We start from the raw sequence: 6,722 nt of genomic DNA on the forward strand, positions 1-6,722 counted from the left end.
ATGCGGCCGGCCGCCGCCTGGCCGCTGGCGCCCGTCGTGGCCACGCCGCTGACCGCCGCCATGTCTTCGTCCTTGATGGTGCTCCCGCGGGTCGGAGCGGCGAAAGAAGCCCTGGGGGTCGGGGTTTGGCACAGGGCGGGTTTGCCGGCGGGCCGGGCACGTCCAGGCGCTCCGTCCAGGCGCTCGCACACCGTGGCACGGCGCCACCATGGATGGAAGCTACCTGGTTGATCCTGCCAGTAGCATATGCTTGTCTCAAAGCTTAAGCCATGCATGTCTAAGTACACACAGGCGGTATAGTGAAACTTCGAATGGCTCATTAAATCAGTTATGGTTCCTTTGGTCGCTCCTCTCCCGCTCCTTGGATAACTGTGGTAATTCTAGAGCTAATACATGCCGACGAGCGCCGAACTCCGGGGATGTGTGCATTTATCAGACCAAAACCAACCTGGGCCCGCCCGGCAGCTTTGGTGACTCTAGATAACCTCGGGCCGATTGCAGGCCCCCGCGGTGGCGATGACCCATTTGAATGTCTGCCCTATCAACTTTCGATGGTACTGTCTGTGCCTACCATGGTGACCACGGGTGACGGGGAATCAGGGTTCAATTCTGGAGACGGAGCCTGAGAAATGGCTACCACATCCAAGGAAGGCAGCAGGCATGCAAATTACCCACTCCCGACCCGGGGAGGTAGTGACAAAAAATAACAATACAGGACTCTTTTGAGGCCCTGTAATTGGAATGAGCGCACTTTAAATCCTTGAGCGAGGATCCATTGGAGGGCAAGTCTGGCGCCAGCAGCCGCGGTAATTCCAGCTCCAATAGCGTATCTTAAAGTTGCTGCAGTTAAAAAGCTCGTAGTTGGATCTTGGGATCGAGCTGGCGGTCCGCCGCACGGCGAACCACCACCTTCCCAGCCCCTGCCTCTCAGCGCCCCCTCGATGCTCTTAGCTGAGTGTCCCGCGGGGCCCGAAGCATTTACTTTGAGAAAACTGGAGTGTTCAAAGCAGGCTGGCCGCTGGCATACTGCAGCTAGGAATAATGGTATAGGACTCCGGTTCTATTTTGATGGTTTTTGGAAACAGGGCCATGATTAAGAGGGACGGCCTGGGGCATTTGTATTGTGCCGCTAGAGGTGAAATTCTTGGACCGGCGCAAGACGGCCTAGAGCGAAAGCATTTGCCAAGAATGTTTTCATTAATCAAGAATGAAAGTCGGAATTTCGAAGACGATCAGATACCGTCGTAGTTCCAACCATAAACGATGCCCACTGGCGATCCGGCAGCGTTATTCCTGTGACCCACCGGGCAGCTCCCTGGAAACCCAAGTCTTTGGGTTCCAGTGGAAGTATGGTTGCAAATCTGAAACTTAAAGGAATTGACGGAAGTGCACCACCAGGAGTGGAGCCTGCGGCTTAATTTGACTCAACACAGGAAACCTCACCCAGCCCAGACACAGACAGGATTGACAGATTGAGAGCTCTTTCTCGATTCTGTGGGTGGTGGTGCATGGCCGTTCTTAGTTGGTGGAGCGATTTGTCTGGTTAATTCCAATAAGGAGCGAGACTCTGGCATGCTAACTAGTTATGCAACCCCCGAGCGGTCGGCGTCCAACTTCTTAGAGGGACAAGTGGCGTTCAGCCACCCGAGATTGAGCAATAACAGGTCTGTGATGCCCTTAGATGTCTTGGCCCTCACGCGCGCTACACTGACTGGCTCAGCTTGTCCCTACCCTCCGCCAGCAGGCGCGGGTAACCCGTTGAAGCCCATTGGTGATGGGGATCGGGGATTGCAATTCTTCCCCGTGAACGAGGAATTCCCTGTAAGTGCAGGTCATTAGCTCATGTTAAGTCCCTGCCCTTTGTACACACCGCCCGTCGCTACTAGCAATTGGATGGTTTTAGTGAGGTCCTCGGATCGGCCCCGGCGGGGTCGGCCACGGCCCTGCTGGAGTGTCGAGAAGACGGTCAAACTTGACTATCTAGAGGAAGTAAAAGTCGTATCAAGGTTTCCATAGGTGAACCTGCGGAAGGATCATTACCGGTGGGGCTTGGCACCTGCCATGTCGTGCCGGGCCAGCCGGCCGGCGGTGCATGCGTGGCGTCACTCACACGCCTGCTCCTTTCGCATGCTCGGCCCCTAGCTGCCGGCCCAGGTTCTCTCCGGGGGCCACACGCCCTTCGCCGCGCACCGCAGCCCTAGTGAGAGAGAGGGACCGGAGGCACGCGGCACCGCCGGGCATGGGGGGTCGGAAGGGGGAGAGGGGGCAAAAGCCGCTCAGTGTGGCGAGGCACGCCACGCACGCCCGCCACCGTGTGCTCGGGTGGGGCTCACCCCGCGCTACAACGGGTGTCCCCCCCCGCCCCCCACACCACGCCCCCCCAACCCAGCCTTGCGCCGGTCTGCTGCCGGTCCGTCCCCGCCAGAGAGCGGGCGTGCGGCCACGGGCCCCCGAGCCTCTCGCCGCTGTGGCCGGTGCCGCTGAACGCCGGTCGCCTGCGTGCTGCCTGTGGGCGCCCGGGCGCGGCCCGAGTCCTCCTGAGCTCAGGTCTCCTCGGCGTGCACGCGAGAAAGCTGCCCAGGTGCCGGGAGGGAGGGGTGATCGGCACGGCCCCTCCCGGAGGCGCGCCCGTCCCTTCCCTCGCTGCTTTGCCCGTCCAGCGATGGTCGGCAGCTGAGGTGGAAAGGGCTAGGGAGCCGGATGGCAGGGACGCCTTCGGTGCTCGGAGGAGGCGGCTCCTCCAGCCCTACCCGCACTGGGGAGCGGGGCCTTTGCCGGCCGGCAGAGTTCCCTGCTCTCGGGCCGAGCGGCCCCCCTCTCGCGTGGGGCAGAAAAACTCCAAGGGCTGAGGCCTCCGGGTGTTCCAGGCCGCGCTTCATGGCGCGCATGCGCGTGTGCCCCCGAGGTGTTCTTGGTGGTCAAGCCGCATCCCCCGTGCCCGCCGGAGCCCCCCTGCGCTCTCTCTCCTCAGACCGCCGCCGTGGTCTCTCGCGCGTGTGGCGCCGTGTCTGGCGCGTCTGGCACGTCTGGCGCCTCTCCTCCCCTCGACGGCCTTTTCTCCTCAAACGCGCAGCCCTGGGGCCGTCGTCGACCAGCCGTCCCCTGGCTCGACTGCCCCCCTGCTGGTGGGGAGCAAGCACTCGGCGGGCCCTCCGGCGGCAGAGGCCCACGAGCGCGGGCGACCCTGTGCCAAGCAGTGGCGGTGCCGCTCAACGGGTGTCCCTCCCTGTGGGGACGGTCGGCCGGACGGCATCCTCCGTCGGCCGGCGGCGGTCCCGTCCCAGGCCCCGCTTGTTGAGTCCTCCAGCCCCCTTCCCAGCCGTTTGTGGGCCACAGGAAGGCATGCAGGGTGGCCGCAGGGGCGCTTCTCCCCGCCCGGTCTCTGCGTGCAAACGAGGAGAGCGGGCATTGCCCCCTGGCTCAGCGCCGTACCGCCTTCCGCCGTCGCGTGCCCGGGGCAAGGGGCCCCAGCGGTGCGACGCAGCGGCGGAGGTCCCAGGAGTGCGGCCCCGGCGGCAGCCGGTTCTGCCGTCCAGCAGGCCTCGGGCGCTGGCAATGCTGGCTTGGGTCTCGGTGGCGTCCGCCTCTGGGCCAGCGGCGGAGCACGACCGCCGGTCGCTTGCCTACCCGGTGGGGGAGCGGTCCCACGGGAGGCGTGCCGGCAGGGGCCGGTCGTTGTCGCGTGCCCCTCTCGAGCCCGGGGGAAAGGCCATGAAGTGGGGAAGAGAAAAGCTGGCCGGGCAGCAGCGCAATGGCGCTCCGCGAGGCCCGCGGTGTTGGGGCCGAGGGAGAGCCGGCGTGGTGCAGGGGCCTATGGCTGCCCGCCCCCAGCCGTGTGCCGTGTGTTTTGTGCGTGTTGTCCCATGAAAGAGAGAAGCCGGCGGGCTGCCATGTCCCCTGCATTCTGGTGCATGCCGCCTGGCCCTCCGCGTGGAGGCCGGGCCAAGCCCGGGCGCCTAGGCCACCTCCGAAGGACGGCATTTGTGAGGTCGGCATCACCCCTTGCGGGGGAAGGCGGTCAGGGGCGCGGGCTCCCACGCCTCTTGGCTGGCCTTCAGAGAGTGGGTTGTTCCAGGGGTTTTTTTTTCCCTCCCCTTCCATTTTCTGTGTGCTCGTACGGTCGAAGCCAGGGGCGCGCCCGAGCGTCCTCAGCGCCAGAGTAACAAAAAGGGGCCACTCAGCGTGAGCAGTGCCCAAAAGGCAGACAACTCTTAGCGGTGGATCACTCAGCTCTTGCGTCAATGAAGAACGCAGCTAGCTGCGAGAATTAATGTGAATTGCAGGACACACTGATCATCGACACTTTGAACGCACTTGCAGCCCTGGGTTCCTCCAGGGGCTACGCCTGTCTGGGCGTTGCTTGACGATCAATCGCCGTCCAGGGGCCACCCCGGTTGCATGGCTGGCGTCGCCTCGCAGGCCCGTTGCCTGCAGCGGGCGGCGGCGGCAGCGGTGGCGGCGGCATCCTGCCGGTGCCCGGAGGGAAGGCGGTCAGGGGTTCAGCGAGGGAAGCGTTTCCCTAGGCGGGCCTTGATCCCTTCCCTGCAGCCCAGCAGGCGTCGTCGTTGTCGTGGTTGTCATCGTTGTCGTGGTCGCCGTGCAGGGCCTTCATCCCCCTAAATGCAGACTCGGGGAGCGCTCCGTTGCTCCCCCCTCCTGGAGCGAGCCGCTGGGTGGAGCTCATCCTCGCTGGGGCCGCGCCGTGGATGCGGTGGCGCGGCGGCCTGGGGAGAGCGAGAGACAGCGTCGAAAGGCGCCGCTGAGGGCCGAGAGAAAGAGAGAGGAGGGTGAGAAGGGGAGTCGAGGCACGGACCTCGCCCCCGGCCTCCCCCCTTGTGCAGTCGGCTGTCTGCGGGTGGGAACCATGGCAGTACCATGCCGTGCTGCCGCGCACGCGTGGGAGGCGACAGCGCCTGGGATGGGGGTTCCGACCCCCTCCTCTCCCTTCGCCCGCCCCCCTCCTCTTCTGTCACGGTCTGAGGGCGCGCCCGAGGGGCGCCATCGCTCCTCTCTCTCTCCCCACCGAGGCCATCGCACGTGCCACCGCCCAGCCGGTCCTCCCGCGCAGGGCTGTCTCTGCCGCGCTCCCTTTTCCGTTCTTGTCTCCGGGATGGGGCTCTCCGTCTCTCCTCATCGCTCGCTCGCTCTCTGTCTCCGGCCCCCTCGGGGGGCGGGGGCGTAGCAGGCGGGCTGGCAGGCGGGGGGAGACAAAGGCGGCCATCTCCACGCGTGCGCACGCACAGCGCGGCCGAGCTTTGGGCTTGCGACCTCAGATCAGACGTGGCGACCCGCTGAATTTAAGCATATTAGTCAGCGGAGGAAAAGAAACTAACGAGGATTCCCTCAGTAACAGCGAGCAAAGAGGGAAAAGCCCAGCGCTGAATCCCCACCCCACGATGGGGCGCAGGACATGTGGCGTACAGAAGCCCCCCTCCCCGGCGGCGCTCTCGGGGGACCCAAGTCCTTGTGATCGAGGCCGCAGCCCGTGGACGGTGTGAGGCCGGTAGCAGCCCCCCAGCGCGCCAGGCCTGTGGCTTCTCGGAGTCACGTTGCTTGGGAATGCAGCCCAAAGCGGGTGGTAAACTCCATCTAAGCCTAAATACCGGCACAAGACCGATAGCCAACAAGTACCGTAAGGGAAAGTTGAAAAGAACTTTGAAGAGAGAGTTCAAGAGTGCGTGAAACTATTAAGAGGTAAACGGGTGGGGCCCACGCAGTCCGCCCAGAGGATTCAACCCCGCGAGTTGTGCTCAGCCGGCGCGGGTTCGGCGGATCCTCGCCTCCGCCTCCCTTCCATCCCCCGGGGCAAACCCCATCTGCAGGGGCGGGCCGGCCAGGGCGGGCCGTTGCGGGGGACCGCCGCCCGGACAGCGGCCAGCCCTGGCCGGGTGCATTTCTGCCGCGGCGGTGCGCCACAACTGGCTCCGGGTTGGCTGGGAAGGCCTCCGGTGGGCAGGTGGCCCGGCACCGTGCAAGCGGCGGCGGGTGTTACAGCCCCCGGACAGCAGGTCTTGCTGAATCCCGGGGCCGAGGGAGAGGACCGCCGCCGCGCCCTCCTCACCCCCCATTGGTGGCGCCTTGTTGGGGGGCGCCCCTTTCCCCCCCCTTCGCCCTCCCGGGGGGGAGGGGCACGGGCGGCGTCCCCGCAGCGCGGCGTTTCACGCAGGGGTGCAGGACCGGGCCCGCCGGCTCCTGCCGCCGCTGTCAACCGGGGCAGACTGTCCTCAGTGCACCCCAACCGCGCAGTGCCACCGGGCCGGGCTTGACAGGCCGCGCTCCGGCGCCCGGGGTCCACGGCGATGTTGGCTACCCACCCGACCCATCTTGAAACACAGACCAAGGAGTCTAGCACGTGCGCGAGTCAGGGGCCGTCGTCGAAAGCCCGCGGCGCAATGAAGGTGAGGGCCGGCGTGCGCCGGCTGAGATGGGATCCCGGGGCATGTGTCGCACCTGGCAGCCCCCGGCACGCCACTGGCCCGTCTCGCTTGCCGCCCCCTCGTGGGGCCGGGGAGGTGGAGCGTGAGTGTCCGTGCTAGGACCCGAAAGATGGTGAACTATGCCCGGGCAGGGCGAAGCCACAGGAAACTCTGGTGGAGGTCTGTAGCGGTCCTGATGTGCAAATCGGTTGTCCGACCCAGGTCTAGGAGTGAAAGACTAATCGAACCATCTAGTAGCTGGATCCCTCCGAAGTTTCCCTCAGGATAACTGGCACTCGGCAGTGT

At 65.2% G+C, this 6,722-nt stretch overlaps 1 non-coding gene across 1 annotated transcript; it reads left to right on the top strand.

Annotated features, from left to right (window-relative positions):
- The first annotated feature begins 4,206 nt into the window (after window positions 1-4,206).
- On the top strand, window positions 4,207-4,359 carry LOC143694573 (5.8S ribosomal RNA). Its single transcript, XR_013183154.1, has one exon. It is a non-coding gene; the product is annotated as a 5.8S ribosomal RNA (ribosomal RNA).
- The last annotated feature ends 2,363 nt before the right edge of the window (window positions 4,360-6,722 follow it).

Source organism: Agelaius phoeniceus, chromosome 7 (assembly GCF_051311805.1).
Source record: "Agelaius phoeniceus isolate bAgePho1 chromosome 7, bAgePho1.hap1, whole genome shotgun sequence".
NCBI classification, from domain to species: domain Eukaryota; kingdom Metazoa; phylum Chordata; class Aves; order Passeriformes; family Icteridae; genus Agelaius; species Agelaius phoeniceus.